At 52.9% G+C, this 15,846-nt stretch overlaps 1 long non-coding RNA gene across 1 annotated transcript; it reads left to right on the top strand.

Moving 5' to 3' along the window:
• Window positions 1-534: 534 nt before the first annotated feature.
• LOC140846779 (uncharacterized) lies at window positions 535-14,726 on the top strand. Its single transcript, XR_012126183.1, has 4 exons — window positions 535-692; window positions 901-1,102; window positions 11,726-11,842; window positions 12,248-14,726. It is a non-coding gene; the product is annotated as an uncharacterized lncRNA (long non-coding RNA).
• Window positions 14,727-15,846: the final 1,120 nt, after the last annotated feature.

Below are 15,846 nucleotides of genomic sequence, written 5' to 3'. Positions count from 1 at the left end.
CCCTGGCAAGTTTAAAAGCAGGAATGACCTTTCATCATCTCTGAACCCCCAGTGCTTAGCACAGTGCCTGGCACATGGCAGTGCTCCATGACATGCGTTTTGAACAAGTATAGCTGGAAAATATGACATCTTTATAGGAAAGAAAAGAAAGCCCAGTAGAGGCTTTGCTCCCAGGGGCAAGAAGACTCACCAATCTCCATATCCTGACCCTAGCACACTGCCTGGCACATAGTAGGCATTCATAAATGCCTGTGGGAATGAGTGCAGTCCATATGGAGTGCGGTTCTACATATAAGGCTTCTGTGACCCTGGAGGGAGGTTTGGAGTTGTATCTGGGTTGGGGCCAGAACTGAGGGTGTCTCCCCAAGAAATGTGAGGCTCAGCGAGACCTCTATAAGAGCCTACAGACAACTAGGATTCAGGGTGCTAGGGACTCTGCCAGGACTGAGAGCTGGGGGGTGGGGTGGGCTGGATGTGAGTGAGGAGGAGTGGGCAGGCGGAAGCTGGGGCACACTGGGCAGTACCCTTCCTTCACAGGCACATGGGTATCTGAGGACAGGACCCTAAGCCTGTAAGCTTCGCTACTCCCTTGTACAGCTGTCCCCAGTCATAGGGAGGGGAACAGCAGATGGCTGGGCCTCAGCTCCAAAGCCTGGAAGAGGAGCCATGGAGACTAAGATGAACAGAGAGAGGTGAGGGGAGAGACAGAGACAGAGAGAGACCCAGGGAGGTCCCTGGGGAAGGGAAGGAAGGTTACTGAGGAAGGAAGCCTGCATCCCGGGCCAGTCATGCCTCTGGCACCAGCCCCACTGGGCTAGGGTCCCAGGGATTTATTGACTAATCCTCAAATGATACATTATCCCTGATTTATTCTCTCTCTCCCGCTTGCGCCCTCACAAGATCCCATTGTCTCTGGACACCCAGGCCTCCACTTCGGGGCCTCAGGCCTGCCATCCACTTCCGGGGGAATGGAGGCTACCCACCGCCAGGCGCCACGACCCTCCCTCCGCTTCGCCATGCCCGCCTGAAGGTCAAGCTGCCAGGCCACCAGGCGGGGTCCGGCACAAGGCCGGCAGCACCTAGTCAATCCCAGGAGCAGCCGGTGAGCAGGGTGACTGCCTGGAGCTGCTGGCGTTCCTGCCGGCTGATGCCATCGCTCGCGAGTCCGAGCGGGGAGGAAGCTGGTGGGAGGGGGCGTCACCAAGGAAGTGGGTGGCTGGGTGCTGGGTGAGGGGGCAGAGGAAGGTCAGAGTGGGGGTTTTCACTGATCCGGATGGGCTGGGGTAAAGGGAATTCATAAAAAGTTTCTTTCTTCTTTACTGGTCTTTTTTCCCCTATCCGAGGGCTCTGGCGCAGGAGGTGAGGGAAGCCGGGCGGGGGCAGGGCAGGCCCTCCAGAAGTGACACTTAATTCCCGGTCTGGACTGGGCCGGCGCTTGAAAGCAGCTAAATTAGCAAAACAGAAGTCAACTGTCGATTGCTTCATTGGAGGATTAAGTGTGATAAATGGGGGGTTTGTTCGCTCCCAGGTCCAGATGTTGTGTCTAAGTGAGGATTTTTTTCAAGTTTTTTTTTTTTACATTCTTGGCCCTGGGCCCATATATATTTTGGATACTGCTGGGAGTATATAATGTCATTGGAAAATGATGCGGTCTGCTAACCTTTTAAATAACATTTCCTCCCTCCTCTATTTTCTAATAGTTTGTTTTTCTTTCCATGTTTGCCTTTTATTGGGGGAAATTTTTTTTGGAAATTAATGAGGCTCAAGTTTGGAGACCAAAATTTAAAAAAAAAAATTTTTTTTAAAGGAGGGGAGTGTAAGAGGCAGAGGAGTGTGGAATGAGGTAGGGGCGGTGGGGGCCGCTCTTTGTGTCCTTTAAAACTTTCCTGGTTTGCCTTTTTAAAAAAACCTCCGCTGAGGCTGCCGGCGGCCCTCCGGCGGGGCTGCGTGGTGGCGCGCGGGCAGGGAGCCCGGGACTCTCCGCCGCGCCCGGCGCCCGCTCGCCCAGCCCGGGGCCGCGGGGCTGCGCGCCGCGGGCCTCCGGGAAGAACCTGCCATTCCCCTGCAGCCGGCCCGACGTGAGAGGCGGGTGGGGGTGGGGGCGCCTCCTTCCTGAGTGAAACCTACGGAATCCGGCAGGAATTCGGGCCTCCCAGATTTAAGAAAACAAACAAAGGAAAGATTGTCAGAGAGGGGCCGCCAAGAGCCGCCGGGCCGCCGTATGCCCTCCGCGCTCACCCCCGGGGCGCCCGGGCCTCCCGGCGGGGGCGGGACACCAGGGTGGGGGTGACTCCCCCGGGTGGTCCCCAGTGGGCTTCCCTGTCCAGGGCCTCGGCTAACCTGCCAACCCCCTGTCCCTGGGCTGAGGAGGCCCCAGGGCACCTAAGAAAGGAGAGTGCCGCTGGAGAGGCTGCCTGGTGGCCCTGCAGTATCGGGGCACCCCCCTGCTTCGTCCCATCTGAGTCCCATCCAGCACTCCTCCAGCAGCGACCAGGAATCTGAGGCAGATTTGGGAGCGAACCCTGTTCGACTCAGATTCCTTTATTTAGGAGGGCGCTTCCTCCACGCAGTCACCTAGGCTCCTGGCGGCCAGGTCTAGATCTCCGCTCAGACGGGCGCAGCCCCCAGCTTCGCCCAGGTCTAGGAAGAACTATAAGAAGTGAGAATGCGCAGCCTGTGGATGTAAAACAAGAGAGGTGGACACCCGTAACGCCCTAGCGCCCTGGTGGTGAACATGTGGGTCTCAGGGGCCGGGTTCTCCCAGCATCCGCGTTTACTTGTTTACTTCTTGGAGTCTTTGGGCCTCTCTTGATTCTCCGCCAGCCCTGCCTCTGTTTCTGTTTCTGGGTCTCTGCCTGCCTCCCTGCCTGTCTCTGTCTCTTAAATTTGAACTCATTGCTACTAGTTCTCCTTTGTCTCTGCAGCTGTCTCTGTTTGAGAAAGTCTCTCTCCCTTTCTGTCTACCTCTCTTCGTGCGTCTCTCCCTGAGTCTCTCTCTCTCCCCCCACCTCCGGTCCCCCACCCCGCCTCTGCTCTAGGTAGTTCAGCAGACGGGCCCTGGGCCAAGGCCGCCCCCGGCAGGGCCTTGCCCGCGCTGACAGAGCCTCGCGCCCGCGGCCCAATTAGCGCGCTGCGCGAGGGACGCGGCATCTGGAATTGCGCTGCGCTCACGGCCAAGGCCGATTGTTTAGTCTGCGCGGCGGGGCGGGCGGCCCGCGAGGTGGCCCCACATCTGGAGCCGCGGCCAGACGGCCCTGCTGGCGGCTGGCCGGGGTGCGTGTGCATTTTTAACTCTGGGATTTGCTGACAAGTTAAGAAGTCAGAAAGTCAGTGGCGGCGGGAACTGGCGAGGCGCGCAAGGAAGGGAGGGGCAGGCCGAGGCCCTGGCTCACAGACCGCCAAGGAGACACGCTCCTGGGGCACGCACAGCAGCTTGGCGCTCTGGCTCAGCGTGGCTTTCCCCAAACCCACCCCCATCTGCAGCTGCCAAGCGACACAGCGGCCAGTTGACTTTTCTTCCGGGATTGCGGCCTTCCCCCTCCTTTATCCTCCCCCTTCTCCTTCCTCTTCAGTAATTAAGTGGCTGAATTATCCCGAAATCCCACACTCCCCAGCTGGTGGGAGCTCCTTGGAGGCCAGCCTCTAAGGGGGAAGCCCTGGGATCTCAGGGCTCCCACACTTTGGAGGAAGCACACAAGGAAGAGGTCCAGAGAGGGCCAGCTACTTGGCAGAGGTGGCTCAGCAGTTAAGTGGCAGAGCTAAGACCAGAGGCCAACTCTCTTGACCCCTAACAGGGCTCTTGGCACAGCTCCTGATCCTCTTGGGGCTGGTCCAGAGTGATGAGTGTTCTCTCATTGGGAGAGTTTTTCCCAACCTTAAAAACATGCTTTTGCACTTCCACTCATTCATGTAACAAGTATCTGTTGCACACTGTGTGCCAGACTTGGGGAATACCACTGTAAACAAGCCAGGCATGTCCTTATGCTGCAAAACTTTACATCTGAGCAGAGAAGACAGAGATGGGGGGAGACAAAGACTTCACAGTGAACAAATAAACTATCCAAAAGTGCCAGCTGTCAAGGAACAGGAACAAAATACCTAATGATTACTGAATGTTTATTATGTACCAGTCACCATTATAGGTATTTTCATTGGCACTAACTCAGCAAATCTTCATAATGTCCCAAAGCACTGAGAATGTGTCCCTACTTTGCAGATGGACAATCTGAGGCCCAGAGAGGTTAGGTGATTTGTTCAAAGTCATACATGTTCACAGGTGGTGGAACTGAAATGCAGATTCAGGTTTGACTCCAAAACCAGGCTCTTAGGCCACAAGGGACTGCAGGAGAATTACACTATTGTCCAACATTGGGTAATTGGCATCCAGGTGATACACAGTGTCCTCCCATCAGCAAAACAAGTGTTCACCGGGTCTCTGCTGTAATGATTATTCCTGGCATTTTTGTACAGCTTGCCTTTTTATAAGCCATTTCCACTTGCTTGGTTGCCTTTAATCTTCACCACAACTGACACATGTAAGCACTATTATGATTTCCATTTCCACATCTGAAAACTGAGGCCAGCCCACGTGCCCGAGCTTCTCCTTAACAGGGACTTCCTTTTCTTTTCAGTTTTGGTCTGGTTCTCTCTTGTTCTGTTTTCCATGGAAATGGACCTCAGCACCCACCCTCATTCCCAGGGAATAGTGACTACATCATGCCTTTTGAGATGTCTCCCCAGGAGCAAGTGGGTTTTTGCATAGCCTGGGAAGCCAGGCATGCTTTTCTGGTCCTGCAGACCAAACTGAGCCATGCTGACAAACAAGGTTAGAGACCTTGCATTTCAAGCAGCTCTTAATGTGTCACCCAGCAGTTCACATCCCCTCTCTTGGCCTCAGTATCCCCCCTTTTGAGTAGGAGATTTGGGTTGGAGCAAATCTGGTTTTATTGGGTCACAGACTCCTTTGAGAATTTGCTAAGAGCTACAGATCACCGACTTAGAGCAGTTCACGTGCACACATATGCTCACACACTCAATCTTATATGTATTTTCAGAGATTTAGAGATGCCAAAAAGTTACCAATGGGCATCCTAGGGATTCCAAGGCTCCCGAGTTAAGAATTTCTGTCCTAATAGTTTCTACATTCACCAAACATTGGCAAAACCCATTGCTGACTTAGAAATAAGGAACCACAGAGGATCCTCTTGGATTCCCCTTGATCCCTTTGAGATCTTTTCTGGTGAGGAAAGAGAAACTCAAAGCTCTTTGGCCTTTTCTTTCTGGATCCTTTACCTTTGGAGGCGTCATATGAAGGGAAGAGGCAGGAGGCTTCCCAGTAGGGCCAGGGGAACACACCTATGTGCTTTGACCATAGAGTGTGGGCATCTTGCTCTTGAATAATGCTTGGATAGGGGAACCCACACACACACTCGACATCATCACGTCACACCTTACCTGTCCTGAGCACTCCTTGAAGAACATTCCGACCCATCACAACAGGGTTCTGGGATAAGCAGAGAAGGTGGCAATGTCCCAAATTTATAGAAGGAGTGGATGAGACTCAGAGGGTTCCTGCCTCTTGCTCAGCATCTCACAGTGAGTATACTGAGCAGCAGGGAAAGTCCAGGTTTCTCCCCCTCTTAGCCCAAACCTCCTTCTGGTACACAAATAGTTAATGGAGTACCTACTGGATGCAAAGCTCTGTGCTGGAGGCAATAAGGATAGAAAAGTGAAGAACTATGCAAAGGATGCTATTGAGGCCTCACCCTCTCCCCGCAGGCCTGCCTCTTAGCTCCTCTGCAGCTGTGACAGCCAGGGGCCAGGAGCCTGGAGTTGTCCATCCCACCTAGCCTTTCAGCTTTTTACCTGCACAGTTTCTCCAAGGCTAGGCCCATGGTAGTTTTTCTCAGCCCCCAGGGCAGCTGGTAAGTGCCAGGGATTTACAGCCCCAGCCTCAACTAAAGACAGGAGCAGGTGAATAAGCACCCTGGCTGCCTCCGCACAGGACAATTCTGTGATGTGATCTGTAGTTCTGCAGCGAGCCCCCATTGCCACACTGCTCATTAACCATCCTTCACTGGCTTTTCTCTTGTCCCTTCCTGTCTCCTGTCCCTATTTCCTCCCTCCAGTTTCCAAGGACCACTTTCCAAATAAACTGTCTGCACTCAGATTCTTGTCTCAGAATCTGTTTTCAGGGGATCCCCCCCTGCACCCCCACACACCTCTGAAAAGGCAGGCCACCGAGAAGCATGCTGCCAAATCACAACTGGGTGGCACCAGTAATAAACACTGACACACGCAGGCTCTTAGACTGTGCCCCTCACTTTGCCAAGCGCATTCTACACTCACTTCATTTAATCCTCACAACATCTCATAATTATGCCTATTTTACAGAGTGAGAAACTGAGGCTGACAGATGACCTGCTCTAGGTCCCTTGCCTTAGTAGTAAAGCCTGGCTGTGGTCTCAGACCTGCCTGCCTCTGAAGCAGCCCCACAATGGCCATGCTGAGGTCCCAGGGCCCAGAGCCTGGAGAGGTCTGTGAGGACTGGGTCTGGAGAGACTTCCTGGAGGAGGTGGGGCTTGAAGGACAGGGTAGGCTTTAACTGGCCACATGGAAAGGAGGGAACATTCTGGGCAGGGTGTGAAGAACTTTGAAAACAACAGTATCAGGAGCTGGGTCTGGCTGCTGCCCCAGGGTGTGTGTCTGAGAATTGGAGCAGGTTGAGGCCTGGCCGTGGAGGCCTGAATATCAGCCCGAAGGGAGCAGGGGGGCAGCCTCTTCCTTTCGCCATCCCCAACCAGCCTGAGAGGCTCGCACTGAGCTGCTTCCAGCAGCAGGGATATGGGAGGCTGGGGACTGGCCAGAGGAGTCCTGCTCAGGTTTGGGGTGCGGAGGTCGCCACCTGGCCTGTCTCGTGTTTCCCAGCCAAGCACCCCTGGACTCAATCATCCCGTGTCCAAGTAGTAAATAGATGTATAAAGCAACCATGTCCATTTAAAGCTCTGCAGACCATAGGGAGGAGGGCCTGCAGGCCATCTGGGCCCTTGTTTGGCAATGTTTGTGCTCACAACAAACCTGATAGACAGAGATTTATCACCGTTTTCATTAGCTGGGCTTGGTTTGGTTTGCTGCTTTTCCCCCATGGGCCCCCTCCCCGCCATCCCACTTCATCCCCACCCCACCCCCGCCCCACTCCACAGTTTCAGATTTATGGTGAATGGGAGGGCCAAGGACTCAGGGAGGGCCAGGAACTCAGGGATCCACAGGGAGGCCGAGAACTAGGTGTGGGCTTGGAGCAGGGGTGGGAAGGAAATCAGGAGCTCTGGAAGGTGGACTGGCCAGAAGTACACCAGCTCCAGAGAAAGGACTGAGGGCATGTGTATGTTAGGGAGACGAGAAAAGACACCTGCATTAACACCCACACCCACACCCCACTAGTGTGCATACACATCTCATAATCACCCTGATGTTGGCTGGGGAAATTCTAAGCCATCAGTGCCAGTACTAGGCCAAAAGCCAAGAGAGAAACACAGCTTGGGCAACATCAGGGTCCACTCTGGTCTGAGCGTATTTAACAAAAGCTTATATACCTCACTCCTCCGGTGCCAGACACTGTTCTGGGCCTTTAGATATGCTAACTCATTCCACCCTCAAGCCACCCTCTGAAGTGGGCGTGTCATTATGACTATTTCCCCTTTGCTGGTTCTTCCCTCCCCCTCGCAGCAGGCTCTACTGCACCTTCCTGCAGGAAGGAACCTGCGCCCTGGTTCACTTGTTGCAGAAATCAGCTCTGCCCCTCGGTGCTCTGGGAACTTCCCATGGACATCAACCGGGAACGACTTTCTTAGGTTCTTCCCCTTCCTCTCCTCCGAGGCCCCTCCATGCCCACTAGGCTGGCCCTGTGCTAGCACAGGCCTGGCTCGCCCACCTCAGCATCTTCGTCTCTCACACCTATGTCCTCCCCACACCTCCATGCATCAAAATTCTTCTAACCTTGAAGGCCATCTTGACTCCCATGAGGCTGTTCCTGAGCTTTCTCAGTGTGGTGCAGGCCTTGCAATCATAGACACTTAGCCCTGCTCTCAGAAATTATCTGAAAAGAGAAGAAGACAGAGAAGGTGGGCTCCCCCACCTCTCAGAAGCAGAGCAGCTCTGTTTTTGTGGCAGAGTCCTGTGTTGAATTTCATCAGAACTATAGGTCCTATAATAAGAGGAAAACAAGGTTTGACCAAGGGATCAAGCCCACCTTTCTCATCTCATGGATGAGAAACCCAGATCAGAGAGAGTAAGTGACTGTCCAAGGTGCACAGTGAGTACATGTCAGGACTAGGAGGCAGGCCTCGGTGATGCTCTTTCCGCATGGTGTTCCCCCAGTATATGCATCCATCCTCCTGACGTTGTACGCTCCGGAGGGCAGGGACCAGAATCAAGTGTCTCTGTCTCCACTCAGCAAGCGAGTGATGAGTCAGTGTCATTTCATGAGCTTTTGCTGCCCGAGTTGGGCAGCTCTCCAAGGAGCCTATACCACCGACTTCCTCCACGGCCCCCAGGAGACACAGGCCATGGGGCTGAGACAGGGCTGGGTGGGGAAGGAGCAGCTCCTCATCCCTACAATCCCTTGCAACTGGAATCTCACTGCCAAAATAAGCTGTGCCTCAGAACTTCTAACACTCAAGTACCTTCCTTTCCAGACCCACTAATGGCCCAAGGGCCTCGAAAAGACAGGGTTCTTCTGTTTGTTTTTGCCTGGAAGGTCCTCAGCACTAATGTGAAGAAACCAGAACTTCCTTTCCCCACAAACCAGAATCTCAACCCACCATCCTCCTGCTAAGTGCCTGCAGCCCCCCATCAAAGCGCCCCCTTTGGGGTCTTTGGGACAGGGCCTTATCTCTAGCAGGCCCCAACTCCGTTAAGCAGTTTGGTCCCAGGAACTCTGAGCAAGGCAGGATCCCTCATGGGAAAGAGGGTGGACTCCAGCCATGCATTCTTGGGTTCTAATCCCAGCTCTGTAATTTATCTGCTGAGAAATCCTGGACAAATTACTTAACCTCTCTCTGCTCCAGTCTCCTCCTGTGCAAAATAGGAGTAATCGCGTCTGGAATAATACTCACAGGTTTGTCATGAGGGTAAAGCAACCAAGTACTGACCACGCTCAACACAGTGCTGGGCCTCAAGAATTTGCAAGCAAGGAGCTTGGCAAGGCTTCCAGGGAATGAGAGGATATAGGAGGTGGAGCTTGAAGAGATAGAGAACAAAGGACATCAGAAGGCCTGGTAGGGGGTGTCCCTGGAGGAGACTCAAGGGGAGGGATGGCCTGATCACTGATCACACACACCTCCAGCCCTCACCCCGGAACTCTGAAAATGGAAAGAGAAAGGTCTGGCACCAAGCCCAACTTTGACTCCTTCTTTGATTTGCTAGGAGCTGCCCCTTAGCTTGGCTTTAAAGTTCCTTCAAAGGGGCCATTTCATGTGATAATAATAACAAAAGTTCTATAGTAGTTACTACATGCCAGACACTGCTTTTCCTCCTGTGCCCTGTAAGGCATGGGTAATTAGGGATTATTGTCACTACCCAGTCCCACAAGGAGGGAGCTGAGGCACTGAGGGCCTGGACCTTCCCCAGGGGCCACTCATTCCTGAAGAGCAGAGCCAGGCTTTGAATCTGGGTTGCAGCGCCTAAGCCCTTGGGCCCAGTCGCTTCCTCCCCAGTCCCTGCCCAGGAGGGGAGGTACTCATCACCTGACCAACCTTTTCCCCTGGGCCACATCAAGTCCACAAAGCTCACACTATCAGGCTGGGATCTGATTCTCTTTCCAGTTGGTTGGAAATTACCAAGGCCCAGGGGCCCAGGGGTGAGGGCTGAAGGGAGGGAGAGAGAATGAATAAGGCAAATAAGACATAATCCTGGCCCTGGGGAGTTTTCCACTCACCCCTCCTGGACCAGGTGAAAGTACAAATGGAGGCCCGCATTCCATATGTCTAAATATTTAAAAGTTATAAATCAAGTTAACAAACTGTTAAATAAAATATGTTCTATTCTCCTACGCTGACCTTCTAAAGATGTGGAAGGCCAGGATCACAGGCTTTTTGGAGTTCTGCACAGGCGACGCAGGGAGACACTGCCTCTGTGCACCCCCCAGCTCTTGCCCCCAGACTGCCTCCCCTCCCTTCCCATCCCCACCTTCACTTCAAGGCAGCATGGGGACCCCCTTATCTGCAAACCCAAGCAATGGGCACAGCTCCTGCATTCAGCGTGCGGCTCAGGCGTGCTGCACTCCGGAGGGTGACCCTGTGGGCATCCCGCTCAGGCCCTGCACACTGACCCCCCACCCTTGGGGCAGGGAATTCTGGGGCTCTGGGTATTCCTAGCAGGAGTGTGGCTGCCAGTGGGCTCTGCAGAGTCCCTGCCCTGTGAGGAGGGTCCTAAGTTGGGGCCCCTTCATACCTAGCCGAGAGGTACTGGAGCTGAACATGGTTCACTCTTCAGTCCCTTGTATCCAAGCAGCCAACGTCTGAATATCCTGGCAACTTAACTTGCCTTTCTAAACAGTTCTCTGAACCCCATCACGGCTCCTGTGGTCCAGGCCGCCCTCGTCTGTCACCAGGCCACCACAGCAACCTCCCAACTGGCCTCCCAGCCCCCAGTCCTGGCCCTCCCCCTTCCCCACAGCAAGAGTGCTCTTCCTCCAGCACAAATTGGATGGTGACAAGATCGGGCCTGACACCCTGTGCGGTTCCCTCTGACCACTGAAGAAACCCCAAACTCCATCAACTTGGCCCCTGGCCCTTGGTATCTGGCCCCCAGTGTCCCCAGCCCCACCTGCCCTGCACCACTCCCTGCCTCTAAATGATGCTTCCTTACACGGATCCCAGCTCCCTGCATGCTGTCCCTTCTGGCCCATCTCCCATCTCCTGTCTGGACCAATTCCTCCTCATTTAAGATTCAGCTCTATGATCAGACCTCCAGCAATCCTTTCTTGTCACCAGCCCAGCCCTGCCTCCAGGTCCATCAGGAATCCTAGCTTGTGCTGTCATAATAGAGTGTCTACACTGTATTGTAATTATCTCTAATCTTACCACTTCCCCATCCCCAGCCACCACCCCAACCCATGCCGTCACCATCTCTCACCCGGACTATGGCAGTAGCCTCCTATCTAGACTCCTTGCTTCTACTCCTGCCCCCACTCCACTGTGTCCTCTGCCAGCAGCCAAAATGAGCCTTTTAAAACATACATTTGCTCATGTCACTCCCTGCTCAGTATCCCCACTGGCTCCCACCTCACTCTAGAATCCAAAGACCTGTCTGAAACTAAGTGTCCATATCATGATCTGGTTCCTGTTCCCTTTGACCCATCTTCCCATCTTTTCTCCAGTCACACTGGCTCCTTGCTTCCACTTGAACTCACAGGCACCCCCTGCCTCAGGACCTTTGCACAGGCTATTCCCACTCTTCACTCAGTCATCTCCATCAGGCAGGTTATTTATCTCTCTTCTTTGCGTACATGTTGCTGCTTGTTTCTCTTTCAGCCATATAAGCTCCAAGAGAGTGGGGCTTTCATCCTTTTGTTCTCCTCAATGCCCACAGGGCCTAGAACAGCATCTAGCACATAGCAGGTGCTACAGGAGTATTTGTCAAAGGAATTAGTTAATCTGTTTGTGTTTCTATATTCCAACTAGAATGTGTCACTCTGACAGCAGGACCCGTGGCTTATTTATCCCAGGGTTCTCACTGCTTAGCCTGGTGCTGGGCACACAAATGGAGGTCTTCATTTGGATGGCGAAGGAGTGGAAGGTAGAGCACAGCATAAGAAAAGGCACAGAAGTGGACTGGAGCTAAGGTGAGATGGGGCCAAGTTATGAAGGGGCTTGAAGGCTGCCAGAATGCTTGACCCTACTTGATGGGAAGCATTGCAAGTGTGGGGGCCCGGCCTACGGCCGAGGCTGAGCCCCACTCTAGCTGGACACCTGCTCACCACCCTTTCCCCTCTTCCCTGTTGGGGATTGGCCCAGCAGACTTCCGTACCCATGCACAGCTCGTGCTGCCCGCTTAGAGTGGCGCGTGACACCTATCCGCTTAAAGGTCACGCATGATACTGTCCCGGATTGGTTGGGTGACTGAATATAAGGGAGCCCGCCGGGAGGGAGAAAAGCTGCCCAACAACTGCTGTAACCGCCACGAGAGATTAGACAATAAAGCCTAGAGAAGAATCAAGACCTTGGGCGTGTTGCTTCGGTCCCTGAAGGGTCGCGACAAGTGGTGCCGAACCCCGGGAATCGCTAAACCTCGTCGCGACCTGATCCGCTGACCCTGGTGCCTGCCGATGAAGTAGAGCTTGTAACTCTTCAGGAACGTCGCTGGACGCCGTTCGGTCGGCTGGCCAGACCGGGAGAGGGAACCGAGGAGGGTGAGTGGATCGGCGAGCAAACTGAAAGTATACGTGGCAGGGCAGACGGCAGGCAGTTGCGGTGGGTGTTTATGTGTAGTGTGTGTGTCCTGTTAGTGTTTGTGACATTGTTTATTATAATATATGGAATGAGGAGGCGCCAGTGAAGGTTCGCAGAGCAGCGACGAAATCAAAAGGTTCGCGGAATTAGCGACGTAGTCCATCTAAATCATAACTAGGATACTTCCCCCTTTAGAGAGAGGATGGGGACGGAGGACCAGGATTGGGTTTTTCTTCGGGGCCACTGAGGGAAAACAGCCTAAAAAGGCCTGTGTGGGTACCTCAGTGGCCCCTCACCAAAGAAAAGAAGGAAGCAGCCCACACTTTAGTACAAGAACAGAAAGCAGCTGGTCACCTCCAGCCCTCTACCTCGCCATGGAACACACCTATTTTTGTAATTAGGAAAAAGTATCAAAGACTGTTTCTTCTCCATCCCGCTTCACCCCAGAGACTGTCAAAGGTTTATTGCCACAGGGCATGGCTAATAGCCCCACCATGTGCATGTAAAGAAGGCCTTACAAACTGTCAGGAAACAGTTTCCCCTGATAATCATCTATCATTATATGGATGACATCCTTTTGTGTCATGAGAGCAGCAGGGAGCTAGAGACAACCCTCAGGGTCAGGGTATGGTGGAACGCACCCACCTCACCCTCAAGAATGCCTTATATAAACAAAAAGGGGGAATAGGAGAAGACTTTAGAACACTGGACAAAAATGGCCGCAGTGCAGCAGAGCGGCACAGCCAACAATCCAATCCAAAACACATGCCTAAAGTTTTGTGGAAGGATGTGTTGGAAGGAACATGGAAAGGCCCGGACCCAGTGATAATCTGGACCCGAGGCTCGGTTTGTGTTTTTCCACAGGACCAGCAGAACCCCGTTTGGGTGCCTGAATGTCTGATACGCAGAGTGGAAAACCCCGGAGCAGAGGTACAAGATGATCGCACTGCTTCTGCTCCTGCCGTGGATCCTACAGCAGGCGACGGCGGAGCCGAGCTGCAGCTGCAGCCACCACCGCGCTGACTATCACCATTCCTACAGCAGAGACGCTGAATGGTCTGTCCCAGGCCACTGCCTCGGCAATGACAGCGCAGAACGTCATCAATGGCCATTTTAAGAATGGGATGGCCTTGGTCAACCAACGCATGAACCTTCTTCAAGAACAATTGGACCTCTTGGGGGAGGTTTTGTCTGTGGGCTGCGTATATGAGGGTGTATTACTGGTATTGCTAATTGTGGGCCTCTCCTGCTTGGGAGGAAAGTCTGTTACATAAACAGCAACGGGGAGAACGGAAGGTCCTGTTGCAGGCCATGGCAGCACTAGAGGAAGGCATCTCCCCTAGAGTATGGCTTAATATGCTGGATCAGTAGTCAAGGACGGGTAAGATCGGGAGCTGCGCATATCAACCTAAGACAGGGCACAGACCTAAGCTGTCTGTTGCCTGAGGACGGGTAAGAATGCCGCAGACTCCGGACGACCTAAGACAGGCATGATCCCGACAGCCCTTTGGTTATAAAACAATAAAGGGGGAGATGTGGGGGCCCGGCCTACGGCCGAGGCTGAGCCCCACTCTAGCTGGACACCTGTTCACCACCCTTTCCCCTCTTCCCTGTTGGGGATTGGCCCAGCAGACTTCCGTACCCGTGCACAGCTCGTGCTGCCCGCTTTGAGTGGCGCGTGACACCTATCCGCTTAAAGGTCACGCATGATACTGTCCCGGATTGGTTGGGTGACTGAATATAAGGGAGCCCGCCGGGAGGGAGAAAAGCTGCCCAACAACTGCTGTAACCGCCACGAGAGATTAGACAATAAAGCCTAGAGAAGAATCAAGACCTTGGGCGTGTTGCTTCGGTCCCTGAAGGGTCGCGACAGCAAGGTCTTGGACCAGAGAGAATTCTATCCAGAAACCAGAATTTGGGGGAGGAGTAGTCAGGAAGGACTAGAGAGGTAGACCTGACTTAAAGATTACAAAAGCCCCCCATGCCCCAATCACAGAAGATATCCCAGAGGAAAAGCATCATCTTTGAGTCAGACCCCTTAAAGCTTGCCTTCTGACACTCTTGGAGCTGTTTACCTGGGGTTAGTCACTTTCTACCTCTGAAAATTGGTCACAACCACACCTGCCCCAACCACCCGTGAGGATGCTGGAATTTGCATGAGAAGGTATAAGTCCAGGGAAAGGAAATCCCGGGGCAAAATACCTCTAAAAACTGAAATCAGTCAAAGGGAGAAATAAAGTTTAAAACCCGTTTATTGCTTACAAAACTGCAGTCCAGCCCATCTCTCTCTCCTGCTCAAGCAGCCACAACACCCGCCCTCCCCTTCACCTCTCAGGTACAGATAAGCCCTCTGTTGCCCAGGTAATTACCCATTGATATGGAGATGAACTTCTCCACTCTTGAGGAAAGATGCAAATGCACTAAAGCCTACTTGTTTACACCTCTGAACGCCTGTTCATATGCAGATGCACCAAAGCCATGCAAGAAATTCTGGAAGTGTTTCGATTTTACCCACAGTCCACCCCTCCAGAAATCTCGCCTTAGAATTTACTCGATCCCCCTCTTCCGACCAATCTAGTAACATGCAATAGCAACAGCAATAAAATCTTGATAATCCTCAAGCCAGAGGATTCAGCCTATGCAGATTAAGTAAATGTACTTTACGGCACAATCTCTCACTAAGCACAAAATACGTTTCCACACTTGTTTACCATTCCTAACAATCATGCTAGATTGCTCACAAAACTTTTACCAAACATTAGACAAAGTCAAGCCTCTCTTTAAACATTATTTTCTTGACAACAGCAACACAATCATAATTCCCAAGCCAGAGGATTCAGCTAGGTTCAAAGTTCCATGCAGATTAAATCCAAAACTCGTCCATTCCAGCCATCACGTGGCAGCTGCAGCCAGGGGGTGCATCCAGGACACAAAGACCGTAGAAGCAAATAACCGTGATTGTCGGGGGCCAATTTGCTGTTATTACAGGAATACACAGAAGGCCAGCTTTCAGGCCTTTTCCCCAAGGTGCCAGAAGAGCCAGCCATCACCGATCCATGTGTTGAAATGTCCAGGGCCACGTCCATTTTACTCCTAATTGCTGGCCAGGCTCCAGCCAGCAGCAAGAGCAGCAGCAGTGGCAGAAGCAGTAGCCTTAGGCTCAGGCCACAGGGACAACTGAAGGCCACCTTTTGGCATCACCTCTGGCCTAGGCCTTGGTCATCAGGAAGGCATGAGAAACAGGGCGACAGAGTGTCTGGGGTATCCCCTCCTCACTGTCCACCCCCAGGCTTTACTCTTGGTTGGTTGGAGGCTGAAGTGGCTTTTAAGCAATTAGACTGAACACTCGGCACTTGCAAATCTAATTGTTTCAAAAGCTCTTGAAGGGTTTGAGTCT

Source organism: Manis javanica, chromosome 16 (genome assembly GCF_040802235.1).
Source record: "Manis javanica isolate MJ-LG chromosome 16, MJ_LKY, whole genome shotgun sequence".
Classification (NCBI taxonomy): Eukaryota; Metazoa; Chordata; class Mammalia; order Pholidota; family Manidae; genus Manis; species Manis javanica.
The sequence above is the reverse complement of the archived record's forward strand: the minus strand, read 5'-3'. Positions and strand labels throughout refer to the sequence as shown.